This window comes from Anomalospiza imberbis, chromosome 2 (genome assembly GCF_031753505.1).
Source record: "Anomalospiza imberbis isolate Cuckoo-Finch-1a 21T00152 chromosome 2, ASM3175350v1, whole genome shotgun sequence".
NCBI classification, from domain to species: domain Eukaryota; kingdom Metazoa; phylum Chordata; class Aves; order Passeriformes; family Viduidae; genus Anomalospiza; species Anomalospiza imberbis.
In genome coordinates, this window is record NC_089682.1 from 74,077,662 (window position 1) to 74,100,218 (window position 22,557).

General features: G+C 43.3%; 2 long non-coding RNA genes across 3 annotated transcripts; one reads left to right on the forward strand and one right to left on the reverse strand.

Annotated features, from left to right (window-relative positions):
* Positions 1-6,200: 6,200 nt before the first annotated feature.
* Positions 6,201-7,492, reverse strand: LOC137469199 (uncharacterized). The gene is made up of 2 exons (XR_010996397.1): positions 6,581-7,492; positions 6,201-6,462 (listed from the first exon to the last, which is right to left on the reverse strand). It is a non-coding gene; the product is annotated as an uncharacterized lncRNA (long non-coding RNA).
* A 4,828-nt stretch (positions 7,493-12,320) lies between these two features.
* On the forward strand, positions 12,321-18,282 carry LOC137469200 (uncharacterized). 2 transcript variants are annotated; one of them, XR_010996399.1, is made up of 2 exons: positions 12,321-12,587; positions 18,151-18,282. It is a non-coding gene; the product is annotated as an uncharacterized lncRNA (long non-coding RNA). The 2 variants fall into 2 exon arrangements; XR_010996398.1 differs by lacking the exon at positions 18,151-18,282 and adding an exon at positions 13,002-13,701.
* Positions 18,283-22,557: the final 4,275 nt, after the last annotated feature.

Here is a 22,557-nt window from a genome sequence, read left to right on the forward strand (position 1 = left end):
TTATCCCAAGATAAAAGCTGAGGAATATAACGCAGCTCTGTTTTACAGGGAGGCCCATTTCCAGGAAGCAGCACTGTGAATGACATATAGACACCTGAAGTGCCACTTTGCTGTGCTAGTGGGGCTTGTGATTATTATTCCTGCTAATCTAAAACTGTGTTTGTCTGTGCCAGCTGTGTCGAGGCTGTGCTGCCAAAAAAGCTGGGTGTCTTGACACATTATCTTTTCCATGGAATAATACAATGATTTTCTTCTGGGTCTGCCTATAACCTTAAAATGGCTCTGCTCTGCATCTGCTTTTGCCCAAAGACATCCATGGTTCCTTCTGTTTGATACATGCTTCTCTGAGGGCAGGTGATCCAGCTGCCCAGGGCAGTGCTGTAGGTATCTCAGGCTGATACACCTCCATGAAGACACTTTAGTCTCTGAGCCTGTGGTTTTCTGCATAGCAGCATTACCGAAGGAATATGCCTTTAAAAACTTGTTCTGGAGGAAGATGTCAGGTATGTATGAGCTGCCTGAGAAATACAGATTAATCTTTTAGGTCTTTTCTTGCATTTTTCTCTCTCCAATTGCTGTCTTTACTCCTGCAGCAGTCACTTCAGCGATTATTGCAAGCTTGTGTAATTGCTTGGTGTCATTTGAATAAGATAAGGATCTTAATGGTGTAACACCCATTGTCATGAGATTCATCTTAGTTTGGCTTGTTACTACACAGTGTGGGAAGATGAGGAAACCTTAGCAGCCTTCTGACTTGAGGCCATTACTTAACTTCCTCCCTACTCTTACTGCTCCACAGAGCAACTATAGTTGCATGCTTTTAGCTGGAAAATATCTGATTTTCTTACTTTCCATGGTGTGTCTCACAAAATAAAGATCACTGAAAGCACCTTTAATCACCATCCTTTTCATTTTGTACTCATAGTCAGAGCATGGATATTTAAGCTTATCCTTTCCCACATTTCAGTATTTTTCACCGCTTGCTTCCTATGCAATTTGTTTTAACCATTCCTCAATTGCATCCATTGGACTTTCCCCACTGCACTTTAATATATATCTTTGTAGTTCCACTGGTGGCAGTAATGTGCATTAGATTTGAACCCTCCTATTTTCCTTAGCTGTCTGGTGATCTCTAACAGTTCTGTGGCAACATATGTTGCTAAAAAGATGGAAGAGCTGTGTACAGTCCTTTTTATGTCATCGGCTCAGAACTGATGCCATTTTTTTCTTACAAGCCAAACTCTTAGTCTGGGGTGATTGTATCCAGGTAAATCATAGAATCCTTTAGCTGGAAAAGACCTCTAAGGTGATTGAGGCCAACTTAATCTGGCACTGCCAAGCACATGACGAAACCATATCCCCAAAAGCCACATCTAAATATCTTTTAAATCCCTCCAGGGACGGTGATAAGAGTGTTCAGCCAATTGCTCTTTCCATGGTTCCACCTTCTCTCTTACTTTTTCTTGTAGGCCATGAGGATTCCTCTTGGTGCTCTTAGCACAGGCGTACTGTTGTTCCCATTGAACACAATCTTCTTCCATCTCAATTTCACACCTTGTTTTCCTGGTGCTTCTCTATAACCTAAAGGGGTTTACTTGCCTTTGGAAATTTTCCTCTGTTTTGTTTTGTGCTTTTGTTTCCACTCTCCCATAATCCTTGGCTCTGTTTGCATTTTTCCTCTAATGCTTTTGTTTTGATGTTTGTCCAGCTCCTCCTTGTTTGCTTAGGCCTCCCAATAAGTTCCCTACTGTGCTCTCTATTGCTTCCTTAAATATTTCCCATCTGGTCTCTACTGAGAATTCTTTATCGTTCAGCATTAATGGCCTGAAATGCTCCCCAAGCATTACCTCCTCTGTCTCTCTCAAAGACTTGCCTTTTAACTTTGCAGGATCAAATTTAACTCCAGTGTCACCCGTCTTTCCCTTGGGCTTTAATGCATTCGTCATCTTTTCAATAAGTAATTCATGATCGCTGCTGCCCTTCAGCATCGCTATAGACTTTCACATCCAGCAGTGACTCTGTTGTGCCTTTTCCAGATAATCATGTGGTCCATCTGTTTCAGCGTGTAACCAGCTGGTGACCCTGTGCAAATCCATGAGGGACCCAAATGCCACCAGTGACCAGACTATGCACCCCACATCAACTGCTTCTACTTCTTACCTGTCCCAACTCCTCCCATACGGCCCAGCATGTTCTTTTGTTTATTTCTGTTTTCCTCCTCTATGTTTCCAACTTTAACCTTCACAACTGTTTCATGAGCTGAGGCCTTGTTTCAGACACCATATTGATAAAATTTATATTTTTGCTTCCCTGCAACTTATTTTGGTGCAAAACAGCAAATCACAGCCAGGCAGAGATCACTACAGGCTGCAGTAAATACTGCTGTGATGATCCTGTCAGGCATGAGTTTCCTGTTGTTCATAGAAATCCTTACACTTTATGCTCACAGAGGCAATATTACTCATCTGGAAAAACAAACAAACAAACAAACAAACGAGCAAACAACCCCAGAAATAAGTATGATATCTGAATTACCTGTGTTTTCCAGGGTGTCTGGTTTGGCAGCTGTGCACGTACCACTCAGCTGTGGTGCTCACTGGTCTGGGGCGAGAGGGAGGTCCAGGTGCCCATCTCAGAAGCCATGTGGTGTCTTCAGCCGTTCTCCAGCCTCCATGACTGTTTCCATGTGTTTGGGTCATCAGTCAGCTTGAATTGCAAAACTCTTCCTGCAACAAGTTATGGATATAATACCTAGTGGTGCCTCTCTGGTATATGTGAAAGCCTCACAATCCTTTGCAGGACTTGGTGGCATGGGTGCCACCTTCCATAGCTTGCCTTCAACGAATGAAGTTTAGATTGTTTTGACTTAAAATCTGACTTTTTCTCTACTTACATACACTATTCAGATATGTTGAAGTGGATTTCTTTAGCAGATGATACAACTGTTTTGATTTGATTTGTTTTGTTTGTTAAGTTTTTTTGCTTAAACAAATATGTTACATTTTATTTAGTAATATTTGATGGGACATTTTTGGGTCATTGCCATACATCATCTACATATGGAGACACTAAGCATCTGTATCCTAGCACAGAAGCAACCTGTCTTCCTCTAATTTTTTAAGATATGTAGCAAAATGTTTATTAAAATATCCTGAGGTAGAAAACACACTGAACAGAAAGGCTATAAAATGATTGGATTGAATTTGAAATTAAGGTGCCTACATTTAGATTGTCTGCATTAGGTGTTTGCGCATGAGTTGTACATCTGAGCTCCCAAATCAGGGAACAGAAACACAGTTGCTGCCCAGGTACAGCCATCCAGTGCTATGTGAGATGCTGGCTGGGCTTTCCTGCTGTCCTACAGCTGCCACTCCCATAATGCACAGCAGCGAACAGGTCTTGTATCGTCTCACCTGGCACCACAAGGATGTGTCAGACACCCAATACCACCTCAAAAGGCTGTTGTTGTTTTCATTTGCACTAGCTCATGTTACCATCCCAAATCATCAAGAGTTTTGATTAAAAATAGACACTCAATAAAAATATTGAGTAGCTCATTGTAGAATTCTCCCAGAAACAACCAAACCCAAATCACCATTGCATTACTCCTAATTTTGTCATTCAAACCATATGAGACATGGCCAGAATGGTGATCTTTGGTACTCCTTTTATGTGGTGCAAATGAATAAGTTCAGGGTGATTCCCACATCCATGGAAATGTTCAAGTCCATGTTGGATGCGGCTCTGAGACACCTGTGCTAGTGCTAGGGGGTTAGAACTAGGTGCTCTTCAAGATCCGTTTCTGAGTCAAACCATTCTATGATTTTATTAATTCCCAAAGAATTTCACTGGGAATTTCCTACTAGCCCCAACTGTTATCCTGGCAGGCAGATATTCCTTGGGATCCCAGACTGTAGAGTTCAATGTGCACAGCAAACCACAAAGACCAGTGATCCCTGATGGCATTTCTGAACAACTGAAGCCCACCTGAAAGCACTGTAAGGAGGAAAGTGTTGAAATGTGACAAGCAGAGCATGTTGTCCGTCTTTCATCACATTCAGTGTAGAAAAATCAATGTGCAAGTGGTGTTTCTCAAGAGAAGTAAATCAAATGCAAGTGGTGCAAATGTAGATCAGCTGTGATCTTTCTTGGAGTTAGTTCTCTTTCGTGAACTGCTAATGCCAGTGTGTATATTGATTGAAAATCCCCTTCCCTCCTTAACAGCTAAAATATTCCTGCTGTGGGACTAACCAGGGCTGAAATAGGACAACGAAGGATGAAACCATCTGTAGCTAATGTTTTTTCTTAACCAACGATAGCCAAAGTTCCAATGATTCAGAGATCCCAGAGCTGAAAGGATCAGAGCTGAAAGTTTACCTGCTGCATCATTAAAGCAATAGAATTTCACTCATCATGAAGTTCACAAATATGGGACTGACTATAGCAGAGCATTTCTTCTAAGGCACTTCCACTCCTGACTCACAGTCTCTTACAGTAACAGTCAATACTGCTATGTTAGTCAATAGTTATGAGAGAAACTGATAGACTGTTCTCAAAGATGCATTGCTTGGAGTCTGCATTTAGGAAAATCAATGGCATTTATCAAAATGCCAAAGCGACTCTACAGGACGTAACGATCAGTAAAATCATGGTCAGACTGGGGAGATGTCAACATATGATTTCCTCTTCTGATGATTTTCTTGAGTGTTCTTTTTTGCTTATAACTTTGAGTGACTTGTGCTTCTGAGCCATGTCCTGCAAAGCCAAGATACAGATTTTTTTTGGCTTGGACTGCAAGATGGTACAGACCAGACCATGGTTTGCTTAGACTATCTCTTCCCCAGGCCAAGTCTTCTCTGAAAAAACGGAGTTTTTCTCCTAGATTAATTTACATCTTGTGTCAGTGTTTTAAACAGACACTTTCATTTTCCTGAGCTGCAGTTCACAGATCCTAAAACTGAGCCATCCCAACAGATGCAGGAGAGAACTGAAGGCTCTAATGGCATCCTGACCATTTGGACTTCCATTTGCAAAGCACTGGTAGCTCAACACTTAATGCTGATGTGTGATGTCTGGGATGGTAAGTAGAGGAAGGTTCATGCATTCCACAAGAAGGGACTTCAGTGACTTCCATTTTCCTTCAAAATATGTTAAAAGTGATAAAGCATAACATCAAAAGTAGAAGCTTTCAGAGAGGTTTATGGGCATCTGGCCTGTTTCCTAGTTAAACAGATGTCGATATACAAATTCCAAGGCTTGGAAAATTCCAGCTCTTTGCAGAAATGCAAAGTAATTGGTCTAAAGTCCAAGAATTTCTTTCCCTGGGACTTGAGTATCTAACTCTCCTATCTCCACCTCAGAAAACCTAGGACTGATCCAAATTTTAAATTTTCTAAAATTTTTATATCAAACCATGGGACAAGTTTTATGCAAGTTCAGCATATTACATCTTGGATATTCACTAATAGTTAGAAGACTAAAATTAGCTGTATCCCGGGCAGCATCAAAAGAAATGTGGCCAGAAGGTTGAGGGAGATGATTTTTCCCCTCTATTCTTCTCTGGAGTGCTGCATCCTGCTGTGTCCCCCAGTATAAGAAGGACAAGGACCTGCTAGATCAAATCCAAAGGATGCCATGAAGATGTTCAGAGGGCTGGAGCACCTCTCCCAGGGAGTCAGACTGAGAAAGTTGGAGTTGTTTAGCCTGGTGAGAAGAGATGGCTGTGGGGAGACTTTAGAGGCCCTTCCAGTACCTAAAGGTGCTACAAGAGAGTTGGAGAGGGACTTTTGAAAAGGGGAAAGGCTTTAATCTCACAGAGAGCAGGTTTAAATTAGATATTAGAAAGAAATTCTTCCCTGTGAGAATGATGAGGCACTGGCACAGGTTTCTTAGAGAAGCTGTGGCTGCCCCATCTCTGGAAGTGTTTAAGACCAACTTGAATGGAGCTCTGGTGTAGTGGAAGGTGTCCCTGCCGGGAACTAGATGAACTTGAAGGTCCCTTCCAACCCAAACAGTTCTGTGATTCAATGGAATAACTGTGAAGGCATGTAATGGAGATGCTTTCCCCATGTTATGCTGTTCCCAGTACATCACCCCTCTGTCTGCGTGATGCCACCCCCAGCTGCAGCATGAAGAGGGGTTGCAGGTGGTGTAATATGAGAGGAGAAGCCTATGGCATGAAAAGACTGACAGACCAGAACTTACTTTTTGTTTAAATTTATTGCAGCCAGAGTTTTTGATCTGTGCAAACTGCAACCCCTGCTCTAATTCCCTCCAGCCTTAGGGGTAGAAGTGGGAAGAGGAAGATGGCGTACAGTTTTAGAAACAGCGTATCATCTTCCTTGTCACAGATTTTAACACTGAAGAGACATTAACTATGGTCTTTATTGTCTTCCCTCAAGGCCCAGAAGTCCCATGCTTTGAGGTGAGCTTGTTATCAGCACCTAGGATGTTGTTTCATTCCTGAGTAAGTAGACACGGCAATGAAATAAGCATAAAATCTCAGTGGCAACTGAACAACAACTTTTTTCGTCTCTCAACCTCCCCCCAAATGCTTATACAATTGAAAATGAAATTGCACCTCTGGGCTGAGCTGCAGCCATTCTCCTCAGAGGCCCCTTCAATACAATTGGCAAGGAATGGGGTCTGCTGGCAAGCCTTAGTCAGCTCATGTTTGCAAAACACTTTGGAAATGAAAACTGCTGTGCAGCACTGAGTCATGCATTTGTGACTGGAAAAGTGGAGTGTGTGGAGCTTAGGAATGCATCTGGATGCCTTGTGGAGAGAAACTGGGGCCTGTGGGTGAAGTGTAGAGTTCATATTAGCAACCATAACCAGGACTGAGCACTGGGGCCTTCAACACTATAGTCTGCTCTTGGAAAAGTGAAGTTTCGGGTGGTTTTGTCAGCAGAGCAGCCTGTTTGCATTGTGCTTTGGACATATATTCTGCTCCTCAGGACAATGGCAGAAGTCTGGCTGTGCCCTCTGGAGGAAAGCACTGCTGCTCTGGATTAATGCTAACCTTGCCCAAAGGGAATTAATCTCATCTGTAAAACCAAATATTTAGAGAAAGACAGACAAGACCGAGTAATGTTTCCATATCTAGGACAGTTCTCATCTCCCATATTGCCTGGCTGCCAGAGTAACTGGTGCCCTTCCTATCTCCTGTGCCCACTGCTCTGTTGGTGATGAGTCCCATCTGATGGGTGAGAAACTGGGGCAAAAGGGCCATTTTCAGGCCCCCTTTTATGATGCTTTAGCTCAATAAGTGAGGAGCCAATCTGCCATTTCAGGACTCACAACAATGCATGAGTGGATGAGTAAATGGATGCTGTAGGTGCCTCCTTTGTGTGTCTTCTCCATTTCTTCCAAAGGAACTGACCCAAATATGCTATAAGCCACTGGATTTGAATCTGCACTTTAGGGAACCTGATAGTCTGTCTTTACTCTGCTTTTCTTCCAGTTATATAGTTCTGCACTTATTTTTCCTTTTTTTTTTCAAGGTGGTGGGGGTGGGGGGGAAGAGAGAGAGAGAGAGTAGAAAGGCCAACCAGAGGAAAAAAAGGTAGGTAGGTGCTTCTGTTAAAACCCCTTTGCATTCTCTTTGGTATTGTGAGCTGCTCCAAGCAAACTTCCATCTGAAATATAAATTTGGGTTGATCCTTCCCTCTGTCTGCAGGGAGAGGTATTTGTTAGCCAAACTATTATTCTTGGAATAATAAAAACTTGCAGCTGGAACCAGGAGCCTGGCTGATGCAGACAATAAATCCAAGGAAGGCATACAGAAAGAAGAGCTTGCTTTGTCTTGTCATGCTCAGAAATCTCCCTGGCTGCATGGCTGTGTGCTTTCACCTCCATGCAGATCAAACCCTTCAAAATTAACCCAGCTGCTGACGTGGAATAAAGCAAGAATGTATAGAAGGAAAGCTTTACCTGAAATAACAGGGGTGCTTTATCAAGAGAGGAAGGTAGGCAGACTGCAGCTTGCAGCCCTCATGTAGCAACTTGTGTAAAGACTGAGGAATTGAAACAGAAACCAAAACAAAAATACCATCCTGTAGTACTCTGCAGATATGGGGATCTCCTAAGTTTTGTCCTGACTAATGCAGAGAACAATATCCCAGTAGATGCTGTTATAGCAGAACTGCATAAAATCAGTAAGCTGGAATACTTTCAGAATGCATTAAAGCCTAGTATTCCCTTAAATGTGGGCTTAAATCCATTCCCTGCTCAGGAAACTGATATATGCAATGTGTGTGATTGCCTGATCCCCAAATCCTTTTCATTCCCAAGGGTCTCAAGACCTTTGCAAGCATTAATGTGACAAAAGATGACTCACCAATACATATATGAAGTTCAATACAGCATCTATCAGAATCCCTACCAGATCCCTTCAACTTTGGAGCACTAGGATGTGGCCATGAAAGCCTGGCTGGGGTCTAGGAAATAATGGGTGAGCCTAAGAGAATTAGGTATCTGATGTGTTTGACTGAATTTAGGCACTAACCTTCATAAAGAGAGCGGAGAGAGAGTCTTCTCTTAAATTCAATGATGCCCAAAGTCAGAATATATGCTGGTGAGGATTTGATCCAGAGGTGCTGTGAATCCTCATCATTAAAGGGTAGAACTCACTAGGAAAATGCTTTTTTAAATCCACTACTTAATATTTTCCAAACTACCAGGGCCAAGCTGCCCCTTCCCTCTCCTCAATCCCTTTGGAGCCAGATGCCCCCGGATGCTTAAACATTTGAGGCACAGGGATGCTCACTGTGGTGCTGTGTGTCTGAGGCAGCCAGTCTGCTTCAGGGCCTGGCAGAGGAGCCAAATTCCTTGGCCTGGCCCTCAACCACAAGTTCATCTTCACGTACCAGGAGCAGGAACACTGCTCCCAGCTTTTCATAGAGCCGGAGCTGCAGCTAGATATCAAATCAAGAATAAATGAGAAACAGTCACACATATTTTTGTTTTCGAGGCCAATGCAAACAAAGACATTTTGCTTTTGCAGCCACAAAATTCTGCCGTTTACAAAGAATTCCTTGCATCTCCTCTAACACTCACTGTTCTCTTCTCTTCTTACCCCTCTCCTGTGCTTTATGTTCTTACTGACCTTCCCTCATCACATCCAGAGAAAAAAAGCAGGAACAAAGCATATCCATACCAAATGCCTGTCACCCTGGAGGCAAGTCAGATCTGTGTATTGGTATTTTGGGGACATGCATGAAGAAAAGCCAAGATGGACAGGGGTTATATCTGATTCAATCCAGACGCTCCTGTCAAGTCCAGAAGCAGAAGGGAAAAAGAGCTTTAGCTGTTCAAGATTCCTTCCTCCCTACTGCATTCCAGTACTGACACCATTCCCACCATTGTCCTCCCCTGCCTTCTCACCCCTTTGCTCATATTTAGTAAGATCTGAAATGCGAAGACCTGCAGTGCCAAAAGGATGGCAATAGAGGAGGGATTAGCTGGAATAGGAGATAAGCTGTTAGAAGGTCTCTCCGTTGGTTCCCATCCCATCTTGCAGCCCTAAGGAAGAACTGGATCCCACTCTAAAACAAAGCTCCAGAGCCAAGCACTTGTTACCAACAGAGCCCGGCCAGAGCCAATCTCTACCCAGCTTGGGCATCTTAGAGCCTCCTCAGCTCTATTTCCAAGTTTGGTGCAACTCTCTGCACACACATTTTAGGTCACATCACCTCTCAGCGATTCCTTCAAGTGCTATTTCTCAGTGACAGAAAGAAAAAAAAAACCTGATGTTCATCTTTCCTTACTAGACCCTGCCCTGATACCTCTTATACACCAGTCCTTGCTGTTTTCAATACTCAAATATTGTGTGCTTTTTACCCTGGCACCTCTGTGTAAACTGATACCAATCTCAGCAAGCTCTTTCTCTTGTAAAGGGGTTTAGTTTGCCAAACTGAAATTTGAGAAATTCAAACCAGAAGGAAATAGGAAGAGCAGTGGAAATTCCCCAGGGAATAGGATCAAAGAGAGAAGTGGGAGGTCCTCAAACACAAGAGTGGGGGGACTTCCCACCAGAAACATTTTCATCTGACCAGCAGCAAGGAGTTTGCTGTAGGATCTTAGATAAAATCCTCCTGTTGTCTGTATGAATCTAAGAATGGATATATATTATCTGTAAAACATGAATGTACTCTGTAGGCTGATGTTAGGAAAAAAAACATAACAAGAAATGAACAAAATTAATGAACAAGCTCTTAACGTGACCACAGGAGGTATTTTAATCCTATCAATCCTTCCAATAACTCCAGGACACTCACTGGGGACTTCTCCTTTGCCACTGAATTTATGGGAAAGGATTCAGTTAATGCAAGAAAAACACAAATGACAGGTAGAAACGGAGGTAGATGGATGAAGGCAGGGAGGGAGGAAAAGAGAGAGAGCATCAGCAGTTGTGATTTTATTACTTCTGACTGCGTCACCCAGACTCTGGATAAAACAAGATCAAAACCCTTCACTAATCTGTATAGCTCCACTTGTGTAGAAGTGTTAAGACAAACACTGGAAAATTCTTACACTGGGGTCTTGCTTTTCTTTATAGAAAATATTTGCAAATCTTAGGTTCTTAAATCTGAGAAGAGCCATGGCTGATCCCTTCCATTCCAAAAGGAAAGCTGCCTTTTTCAGGTGGTGAAACACACTCAAGCACCCAAGCTGAAAACATACACCACCAAATGCTAGAGCAGGTGTAGGGTTCCCAGCCCATAGTCTCTGTCTCAAATAAGAAGATAAGTCAAATATGCCTCTTTGGTAAAACATTGAAAAAAAAGTATAAAGTTCTCACTTGCTTCCTGTATTTTGATTGCTTTTTATTTTTCACTGTCAAGTCATGAAATCATAGAGTTTTCAATATTTGGTGAAACGAGGAGGGGCATCAATAAAACTTCCATATTGTACTTCTAGAGGGCAGATTTTGCCTGTTTAAGAGACTTACTTGGAGAATACCTTGGGAAGTTGCCCTTAAAAACAAAGGAGTCCAGGAAGGATGGGTGTGCTTCAAAATAGAAATCTTGAATGCACAGAAACAGACTGTCCCTGTGTGCCGAAAGACGAGCTGTCGAGGAAAACCACTGGCCTGGATGGGCAAGAAGCTTTTGAAGGAACTAAGGATAAAAAAGAGGGTGCATTACCTTTGGAAGGGGGGTCAGGTATCTCAGGAAACATTTAAGGGAGTTGCTAGGTCATGTAGAAAAAAAATTAGATAGGGAAAAAACCCAGTTGGAACTCAATCTGACCACTTCTGTAAGCACAATAAAAATATTTTTATAAATAGATTAATGGCAAAAGGAAGGACAAAGACAACCTCCATTCCCTATTAGATGTGGGAGGCAATTTAGTAACTAAATATGAGGAAAAGGCAGAGGTACTTAACACCTTCTTTACATCAAGTTTCAATAAAAAACCAGGTTGTCCTCAGGACAACTGTGCTCCTGAGTTGGTAGATGGTGTCAAGGAGCAGAATGGTCCCCCTATTATCCATGAGGAGTCAGTCAGAGAACTGCTGAACCATTTGGATGTCCATAATCTATGGGCCCAGACGGGATCCATCCCAGGGTGATGAGGGAGCTGGCAGATGAGCTTGCAAAGCCACTCTCCATCATTTACCAACAGTCCTGGCTCACTGGTGAGGTTCCAGATGACTGGAAGCTGGCCAATGTGATGCCAGGAAAGAGGATTCTGGTAGTTATAGGCCACTTAACCTGACCTCAGTACCTGGTAAGGTAATGGAACAGCTTGTACTGAATGTCATCACACAGAACTCACAGGATGGCCAGGGTGTCAGACCCAGCCAGCATGGGTTTAGGAGGGGTAGGTCATGTTTGACCAACCTGGTCTCCTTTTATGACCAGGTGACCCACCTGGTAGATGCAGGAAAGGCTGTGGTTGGTGTCTACATGGACTTCAGCCAGGCCATTGACACTGTCTCCCACAGCACACTCCTGGAAAAGCTGCAGCCGATGGATGGACAGGAGCAATCTCTGCTGGGTTAAGAACTGGCTGGATGGCCAGGCCCAGAGAGTGGTGCTGAATGGTGCTGCATCCAGCTGGGGCCAGTCACCAGTGGTGTCCCTCAGGGGTTTGTGCTGGGGCCAGTTCTGTTCAATGTTTTTATTGATGACATGGATGAGGGGATCAAGTCCACTATCAGGAAATTTGCAGATGACATCAAGTCAAAGCCTGGATGTTCTCAGTCCCTGGAACACAGGCCTTGAAGCCAAAGATGGGAAACATCCTCACCTTTGGATGGTTTGGCTGATAGTAGGTCAATGTGTGAGCTCTCGTGTCATAGAATCATAGAACTATAGAATCATAGAATGGCCTGAGCTGGAAAGGACCTTCAAGATCATTTCATTCTGAAACCCCTACCATTGCCAGAGACTCGTTCCAATAGACCAGATCGCTCAAAGTCCCGTCCATCTGAGAGCTATTTAGAGACAAACTGCTCTGCTGGGTGGGTAGATGCCTCCTTCAACTACAGCAGTCTCCTGTCATGAACACCCGTGGAAGTTTTGGGGCTCTCCAAAATATAGCAAGCACCTCACCAGGGGCGCTCAGGCCATTCTGAATTGGTAAATAGACACCTCTCCTGCTGCTGGGGAGACAACCATGGCTCTGAGTTAACTGAGCAAAGACACAATGCACAGAATAGGAAAATATTCAGCTTGGTGGTTTTGGCTCAAGTAGAGAGCATTTTTCTCATGCCAATAGCCTTTCAGAGCTGACTTCAGCAGGTACCTCTTGGCTGTACCTTAACAGGAGCTTCAGCTCAGGGAAAAAGCTCTCTAGAGGAATGAAGAAAGCATTCAGCCCCACCAGCAGCTGGTAGATGTGAACTTGGGTGCCTAATTCAGTTCTGAGAATCTTTACACCTCCTTTGTGTGCCTCTTTGCACAGGGGAAACCTGGCTATATGCTGACTATGTCCTGCAAAGCTCTTCTCAAAAAAACACCTCTTCTGTCTCTCCTCATATTATATCCTTGAAGGAGAGCTTTTGCTTGGATCAGAGAAGAGCAGAACAGGTTGAGTCCAGGCTTAGAGTGAAGGTCAGAAAAAATGATGCTTTTTTTACAAGACTGACTATCTTTCATTATTCTCTCTGCCTCTTCCCACCTTTCATAAGACAGTTCAATATTACAACTTTCTGTTAATTATTCATCCCAGCCTGTATTTGCTTAGGTAAAGTTCACATCATGAATTGCCTGAACCTGCCTGATCTGGTCTCCCTGGGTTGTAAATTGGCAAGAGCTGAGACAGAGTGGTGACAAATGATGACCACAATGAACAGGCAGTTCTTACTTTCTTATATAAGCAGTTTCAGGACATTTTGCAATGGTTTCAAGCACGCATGAACTTTGCTTCCCATTTTTGCCTTCACTGTGCCTGGCCATGGTATCACCGTGTTCCAGAGGAGTTTATTAGGTCTAGACTTAAATTATGGGTGTCATATGAGTGAAATAAAACACAAGTTAGTGAGGTAATGATTAAAGAACAATCTCAGGCCCTGCAGGTCCCTTTTTTCTTGTAGGATGAGTTGCATGGTGAGATGGGGCATGGGAGAAATGAAGGATGCATGGAAAGGGGGTGACCGGAGAAGTCCCTTGGACCTTTCACCTTTCATGCAGCCCCTTTCCTGGGTACCCCAGACTGGGAATGGCAGAGTCACAGGAAGGGGATACCAGGGCATGGAAATGAGGTTCAGTGTGGGTTTTTGTGAGCTGAGCTCCAATTATCCTGGTACTTTACACTGGGCTGTTCAACCTGATTTAACTTCATAGGAGTCACATAAACCTTACTTGTTTGAACACTTTAAAGAGGAGTAACATCACTGGTTTCAAGAGATGTACATCAACAGAAACCCAGCACAGACAAAATGAATGAATCCATCCCCTGAAGCATATGGGACTAATGCACAGGAGTGGGAAACATCTGCTTTACATGAAGAAGGTCAAAAGGGGCTACTAGCCAGGAAAGGAATTTGCGATCATGGTAAAAATATCCCTGAAATGTCTGAACAAGCCTTAGTTAGGAGCAGAAGAGACAGCAGTGATGAAGTTGCATTGCATTCTTAGGGCAGCACTGCACATTAGATGCTTGGTGCTAACTGCTCTAAATAGTGCTCTATCCTACTTGGAGGAGCAATTTGACATCTCAGGCACTTTGGTGTGATTGCACCATAGGCAATGACAGGAGCTCTTCATCGTTGTCTGAGCTTGAAGGTAGAAGGTAATGGAGTGTCAGGACTGTGGGAAAGAGCATCCTCTGGAATTAGATATGGTCAATGTGCTGTTGCTGCTGTAACCAGCCCTGCTGGGGTGAAGGGACATTAGATTTCTGTAAGCTTCACTTCCCTGAAGGAAGGTTGTAGCCAGGTGGGGGTTGGTGTTTCTCCCAAGTAACAGGGGACAGGACCAGAAGAAGTGGCTTCAAGTTGTACCAGGGCAGTTTACATTGGATATTAAGAAAAATTTCCTCCCCAAGATGTCGTCAGGTGTTGGAGCAGGCTACCCAGAAAAGTGGGGGAGTCACCATCCCTGAAAGTGTTCAGTGCATGTAGATGTGGTAGTTGGGGACAGGGTTTAGTGGTGGGCTTGGCAGTGCTGGTTTATGGTTGAACTTGATTGCCTTGGAGGTCTTTTCCTTCCTAAATGATTCTAAGACTCTAACCTGAAGGTTGCCCAGTTGCCGCTCCAGCCTACAGGTTGAACAATATCCATGTGCAAATCTTGGGATGGTACCGTACAGGACATGAAGGCACGATGATGTAGGGTTCCCTGACTCCTGGCCCACTCAGCATCCTTTATCCTATTTGCTCAGCTCTGGCTTTTTCCACTCAGGAGGAATTTCCCTAAACAGAGGAGTGGTAGTGGTGATGGTGGTGGGCAATAGTTGCCTCTCTCCCCTCCCTAAGAAGGGTCACACCTATTTAATGAGGCAGGTAAATAAATCAAGGGGTTTATTACCAATATAGTGGGCAAATATGCTCTTATTAAGCATCTCTGGACAACACAGCATTTTCATTAAGCAGCCTAATTTCCACTGTGAAATACCTGACAACTTACTGCATTAAGTAAATTAAGTAAATAGCAAATAAAACCCAGGGCTGACACTGAGCATTGCTCTGCTTCCAGACTTCAGACATGGTACAGTGCCATGTGTGGGGTACAATCTTCTGCTGAGATGAAGCCTTGTCTGTCAGGGTCTTTCTTCCATCTCCTCATCCTAGTTACAGGGGAAGGAGTTACCCTATATTGTCATAGCTGAGGAAAATATATTTTGGAGAGGACTCAGCTGTTTCCTCCTTCTGAGAGATACTAATGGAGTTCAAAATTTTAAGTGTTCTGCTTTCAGCCCTGTGACTCTTCCAAAAATTTGCCTCCTTTCTCTGGAAGCTGTCCCAGCTCCAGACTCAGCAAACACTCGGCATGTGACAGTGAAAAGAGAAAAAAGCCAACATGAACCAACAAGTGCAGAAACATCCAAGCCCCTTATGAAACAAAAAGGGGCTTTAGAAAGCCTAACAAAGGCTCATACTCCCTCACAAAACTTACTATTTAGATTTTTTTTTTTTGCTCCAACTTTCATTTTTAACTTCCTCAGATATTTTGTGGGCTTTTATGGTAGGTGGGGTTGATGCATTGCTCTCTGTTGCTCTTTGCCCTGACAAAAGAGCCAGCTCTGGTCCTGCAGTCCCTGTCCCAGTAAAGCCCCTGTTGTCTCAAGAGCTCTTCAGGGAAAGTTTGCTGCAACTGCTTGGCCGGGCACACGGCCGGCAAAGCCAGCCCCTCTGGGCTCATCAGGAGAGACCTTGTACTACATTTTCCACTATACTTATCTAATCTTGGCTTGCACCCATCTAGTGTTTGTGCAGTAATTACCTCACTAGGCAAAACAGTTCCACTGCCTAATTGTCTTCACTCTCAGGAAATTGTTCCTAATAGCCAGCTAAATTTAATCTCCCCTTCCTTGCTCGATCCACCGCAGCTAAACCTGCACAGCCCTTCTCCCTCTGCTCACAGTCCTGTACATGAAGTGATTGCATGGTGTTATCTGCTCTTATTTCTCTAGGCTAAACAAGCAAAATAATTTTCTAGAATTCATGTGAGTCACAACCATTGTTCTTAACTCATTTTCCTTGGCTGGTTCAAATTTCTTTCTGCAATCTTGCAGACCACATCCAAAACTGAAGTGTATTCAGCTCCCAAGTGCATTGAGCTCATGAATCAGGTTACCACAAAACAGCTTTTCCTTACAAAAACAGGAATGTGAAAAGAAGATACTATTTTTTTAAGCTTCACTAAGATCTTGAACCATGATCTTGAATCATTGATGTCATTGATCAGGTTGGAAAAGAGGTTGGTCATGAGTCCAACCACTAACCCAGCACTGCCAAGCCCACTACTAAACCATGTTCCCAAGTGCCACACCTACACCTCCAGACATGGTGATTCCATCAACACCTCTGGTGCTTGGCAACCCTTCTGGGGAATAATTTTTTCCTAGTAGCCAATCTAAACCACCCCTGGTGCAACTTAAGGCCATTTCCTCTTGTCCTATCTCTTGTAACTTGGAAAAAAAGACTGACCCCCACCTGGCTACACCCCACTTTCAGGCAGTTGTAGAGAGCAATAAGGTTTCCCTGAGCTTTATTTTCTCCAGGCTAAACACTCCCAACTCTATCAGCTTTTCCTCATCAGACTTGTGCTCCTGACCCTTCCTCATTTCTGTTGCCTTTCTCTGGACACACTTCAAGACCTCAATGTCTTTCTTGTCATAAGGGACCTCAAGATTTTTCTTTAAATTATTTTTCAGTGGCTTTCAATAGTTGATATATCCTTCATTTTCCTAGTGTAACGTAAATGTTTGCAGATGATCAAGAAAATGAATCTTTAAACAAAATGTCATGTAGTTTACTGAATTAGTTAGCACTTTAGATCTCCCACTAGCTTGAATTTACAAATATTTTTGGTGAGGTAGTACATGTCAGGGACACTTCGATGTAGCTTCTTAACTTGAAGGCTTTTCCAAGAGCCTTGAAAACAGCAGCAGAGAAAATCCTACATCACTAAGTCCTTATTTTGGGCTGAAGAAGTTAATGATATTTTAGGTCTGTGTGCTGGAGGTCAATGTTAGAGCGTAGCAAAGCTGGGGGGCAGGTGAAGCAAGGATCAAATGGGGTTTTCCTGTGGTATGTGCTGGGTAGTGATTTAAAAGATGTGCATTGAGGGAAGTTATCTGGTACATCAGGGAGTTTCATATTTGACAGTCATCAAATGAGGAGAGAATGGTGTGTGGACCTGGCTGGAGAACTGCCACAGGAGAAAGGACAGAACCTTTTTTCCCAGGCCCTGTCCCCTGAGAGAGAAGATGGCCTTTTCTTGCGTCCCTTTGCCAGTACAGAGGACTAAGGATCCCCATCTTGAATTGTATCCATCTTCTATTCAACAGAGCAATAGTAGTCAGGGTCAGCCAAGTATCTCAGTGGGACTGCTTAGGAGGCAAGTTTCTGTTGCCTGTCCATCCTATCTGATCTGGTGTGACCTCCCAAATCTGTCCTTTGCCACAGCTCTGTGATGTAGAATCCACACACCTACACATACACAGGCAGCCTGCTTCATATAAGCTCTATGTACCTGCATTGATTTCTCCACCAGCTCTTTTCCAAGAAGTTTCTAATTGCTATTTTCCAGTTCACAGACATACGCAACTGGCCCAGTGAAGCCTCATGGTGGGAGCAGGTGGGAGGAAAAAGGGTTGTGTGTGAACTAAGGGGATTGCACCACCCTGGTAGAACCAGTTTTCCCAAAGAGCTGCATCCCACTGGGCTGTTAACACCTCTTTGCTGACACCTTCCCATGTCTCTTACATCTCTGCTATCCCCAAACCCTATTGGAAAGGGGTTTTTTCTTCTCCCTGGGAAAGCTTGTAACTGATGGGGAAGCTGGGATCTCCCCATGTACTTTCTCCTGCCTGAGGCCTCAGAAGTGGCAAGTCTTCTTTAGCAATCCACAGGCCTCCATGGAGGACTTAACCCTGACCCTTATCACCAAGGACTGCTTGGAGTGCAGACACAGCTGGCATGTGCTGACAGCTAAGCCACGAGTTAAGGAGTGTTTGCCCCCACTCTGCCTTTAGGTCTCCAAGTATTTGGCTTAGGGATTTCACCCCTGTTTCTGCAGGACCCAGTACAACAACTTCAGTTTGTGCTAGGAACTCATGCATTCCCTCATTAAAGGTACTCCATAGCAGTAAAGAAGAGGATCAAGGACAGGAAAGAGGTGTTCCCACCAAACTACATGCTGAAGTGTTTTGAGAGATGATTGTAGATGAAAAGGGAAAGTGCCTGTGTGAACTCCTCCAACTCACAATGAGTCTTTGGTCTCTACGGCTAATGGAGAGACCATTTACCCTTGTGAGAGCAAACAATGTGTATGTCATATTGAAACCAGGGGAGGCAGGAAACACAGAGCCCCATGGTGCTGTTGTTGAATAAAGCCATTTTTCAGAGGCAGAACTGGGCTTTAAGACAGAGCTCTGGCTTGTGAAAAAAACTCAGTGTGTGCTGAGATTCTGTAGGGTCCCAGGGAGGAAGCCAGTTCTGGGAGGATTTTTTGTTATGGTAGGAACCTCTAGTTAGTTTTCTGTAGCAAAACCATTCCCAACGATGGACACACACACACACGTGCACATGCACATACTCACACACACAAATCCTCATGACTTTTCCCTAATGGGAAAAAATTTAGTGATCAACATTTTGGGTCTTTTCAAACCCCTTTGAAGTCAGAAGCCGAGGTTTCGTAGTTGTTTTTTCTAAAGCTCTCTGTAACTGCTGACATATGCTGCACATATGGTTTTAATGTGATTAGACTTCCGATCTGGGTTATTTTTCCTTTCAGACTTGACAAAGTACCTACTTACCAGTCACATATCCACGAGGAAGGGACTTTTAATAAGTTTCCCACAAAGAAATGTACTTCTGCAGATTCATTAAGCAAATATTAATCTCTCCTTTTGATTTCTTTTTCCTCCCTTTGAAATATGTGGGAATTTGCTGAAAGCGGGGAAACTTTAGGTGGGACCATGCTTTCCTTCCCTGAATGCCCTCAAGAAAAATTACTCAGGGCTGATTACACATCTTTGCAGGTGCACTGGGAATTCACACACCACTTGGTCTAGTAAGACTGTCTGCATCTGCAAGCATGGAGCTGAGTTATTATTTGTAGCATGGAAAATGTCTGGAGGCCTTGGTGGTAAATGAGATGCCCATGGGCAAGATGAGACTTGTGGCAGGGCTGGGAATTGAGCCCCATCTCCCAAAGAAGATGTGTGATCCACTGCAGTCATGGAGATCAATGCAGATAGTACAGATCGTTTCTGGGGTTTCCACTTAAGTACCATTATTGGGGTTAGGGGTATGTCGTGAACACCTTCAAGGTAGCAATGACAGGTCAGGACCTTCATATCTTAGAGGCTACTGGAATCTGCATGAATTAATAATCACGGGTAATGATCCTCCTCACTCTTTTGGCTATTCTAAAGATCGCAGTTGGAGTGTATTACCAGAACAGTCTACCCAGAGAGCAGATCCTGCAGCACAGAGGCTGCTATTGGTGCCCAAAGTGTATCAACACCTACGGTGCTTATGAAATTTTGGCCATCTCATTTTTTTTTCTGCACACCTCTGATCTCAGACTTTCATGCAATCATGGAATGGTTTGGAGCCTCACCACCCTTATAGTAAAGAATTTGTTCCTAATATATAATCTCAATCTCTCATCTTTCACTTTGAAACCATTCTGGTATGATTTAATTTTGCCCTATTAAAATCTTATAGTTCTGTCATTTCTCATTCCCCTTAAAATGCCTAATCCTACTTTGAACCCTGTTAATCGTACCCATGTAGTAGTTATCCTTGAGTGATTCCTGTGGTTATGAATCCTACAGGCTCATTAGACACAGGGTAAAATCAGAAGAGCTGGTGTGAAAATGCTTCCTACCCTTTCCATCCCCCTCTGTAGTTAAGCAGTTCTAAAGGAACCTGTTTCAGGAGCCTTGTTTTATTGTATATGCTGTATTTCAGTGCTGTTTTTTTTTTCCAATAGTGAACTTTGCATTTACCCACATTGATAAAAATGGTTGTGAACTTTCTTGACCCATGGCCTGTAGATTATGAAGTTCATGAGATATATGATTAACCCCAGGCTGCGAAGTTTCTAGACTGAAGTCAGCTGATAAAAGCAGAATGTGAAATCACTGCTGTGCTTACTCTGCCAAGATGAAATTTTACTATCAGTGAGTTTGTTAAATGCTTGCAAAGTACTTATGTAACAGAAGAATAAAGATCAGTCAAATACCTGGTTAGTCATGAGGGAAGAGGAAAAAAAAGGTGGGTGCAGAGATATACAGAATATTTTGACTAGTTAATAAAACTCTTTGATAAGAAAGTGCTGGCATCACACCCTCGGCTCCCTGGCAAACAAGATGTTTTTTATGACAGAAATAAAGTAATGAGTAAGCAAGATTTAGTCTTGAGATTTCCACTGAAAATACATCTTGTACAATCATGCTGCTTTATGCAACACCAGCTACTCTACCAGTCCAACAGGCATTTTTAAGCTGACTTGCCAGCACAATCTCAGCTTTCGTCTCCATGTACCCTTTCTATCTCTTGGAAATAAACACCTTTTTCTCTTCATTAATTTCACCTCTACCCTACAGGTGCCTACAGGTAGGAGGTAGTTTAATTTGACTCTGATTAAATGCAAAACACTTTTTCTCAAAGTTTGCTGCTCTTGCTTTAGCCTTAAAGAAGCTGGTGCACCCCATATCTGGCAGCGTCAGCTATATCAGCTGGGTAATAAAGCAATGCTCATGCTGCAAACCCCTTCCAACTCAGCTGATTTGGTGTTTCATGTCGTTTGCGTGCCTTGAACTCTGTCAGGACAACCTAGATTAACCTCTGTCAATCTTTAGCCCTTGCCTTTGTGACCTCAATTGTCAAGATGCCAAGTGGGATTTAGATGACAAGTCACCAAAATGTCCTACTCTGCATGAAAAGAGCAAAGAGATAGACTTTAAAACATGAACTGTGACACACTGGGGCTTGATGGGATGCAGGAGTCATGTCCTGTGAAGACAAGCTGGAGGGTTGGGGTTATTTAACCTGGAGAAGAGAAGGATCAAGGGATACATTCTAGAATGTTCCAGTACCTAAGGGGGGCATATATAAAAGATGAAGAGTGACTTTTACATGTCCAGAAAGTGATTGGAGAAGGGGTAATGGTTTTAAACTGAAAGAGGGGAGATTTAGATTGGATGTTAAGAGGAAATTCTTTAGTGTGAGGGTGGTGAGGCACTGGCACAGATTGCCCAGCGAGCTTGTGGCTGCCCCAAGGGTTCAAGGTCAGGTTGGACAGTGTCCTGGTCAACTTGATCTAGTGGGTAGCAACCTTGCCCATGGCAGGGGGATTAGAACTAGATGGTCCCTTCCAATCTAAACCATTCTACCATTTTATGACTCTATGACTTCCAAGTATTCCCTTCCAGTTCCAGGTTGGGTGACCTGGCTTGGGGCACACAAGCTCTCACTGACATTCCCATTCATTTTGCATGACTCTTGGTGGCATCTAGGCACATTGTACATTGGTGAGATCTGAGCCAATTAAAGGTTAATTTGTGATAGTCTCACTGAGCAATAGCCCAGTCCTTAGCTGAGAAGAGGTCAAGAAGCAGAGGTTTTTGGGTAATCAAAGGAGTTATCTCTGAACTAATAGCAAAATTCAGTTTTATCAGCTGCCTGTCACGCACATCAGCCAGTTCCCTTTGCTGAGAACCACTCATTACTTTCTACTGACTACAAAGTAATAAATGCCAGGTCAATGACATGTCTGAGCATCAAACAACTGTATTGCAGAGATTCAGATGACAATAAAGTGGTTGTAAATAAAGCATTTTGCTCAAGGCTGCAAAGCTCCAAATGGTCTGAGCATGCTGGGTTTTTTCTGTTAGGCAGCTCTGCTGATGAAGTGATGGGACAAGGACTTTTTCCTCTGCAAAGGTCATTCTGGGAAGTCCTATTTGTTTAACCATCAGTTGCCCTGTCAGGACAGTTCACCAAAAGTGTATCACCAGGGTTCTGCTCCTTTGGAAAGCCAAGGGGAAATTCAGACAAAACTTCAATTTAAAGATTATTAGCACATTTGCAATTCTTGTTGACAACATAGAGAGGTCTTTAATCACCAGGAATGAACTTGTGGACCTACAGAGTATCTTTAGCTGTAAAACACTTGTGTTTTTTGAAGGAAAATGAGACATATCAGAAGGAATATTTTACAAAATAACTGCATCCTGTTTTGAAGACATTTAAACCAAGATTTATTAAAAAGGGAACCTAAATGAAACATCAGATGATGTTCTCACATGTTCTGATGCTTCAGGAGCCAGCATCTGTGGACTCAGCAGCCTGAGGAGCGCAGAAGGGATTTGCCTTCATGTCTGTAGGATGCTGATGTACAGTACAGGACCCAAACTCCCTTGAGG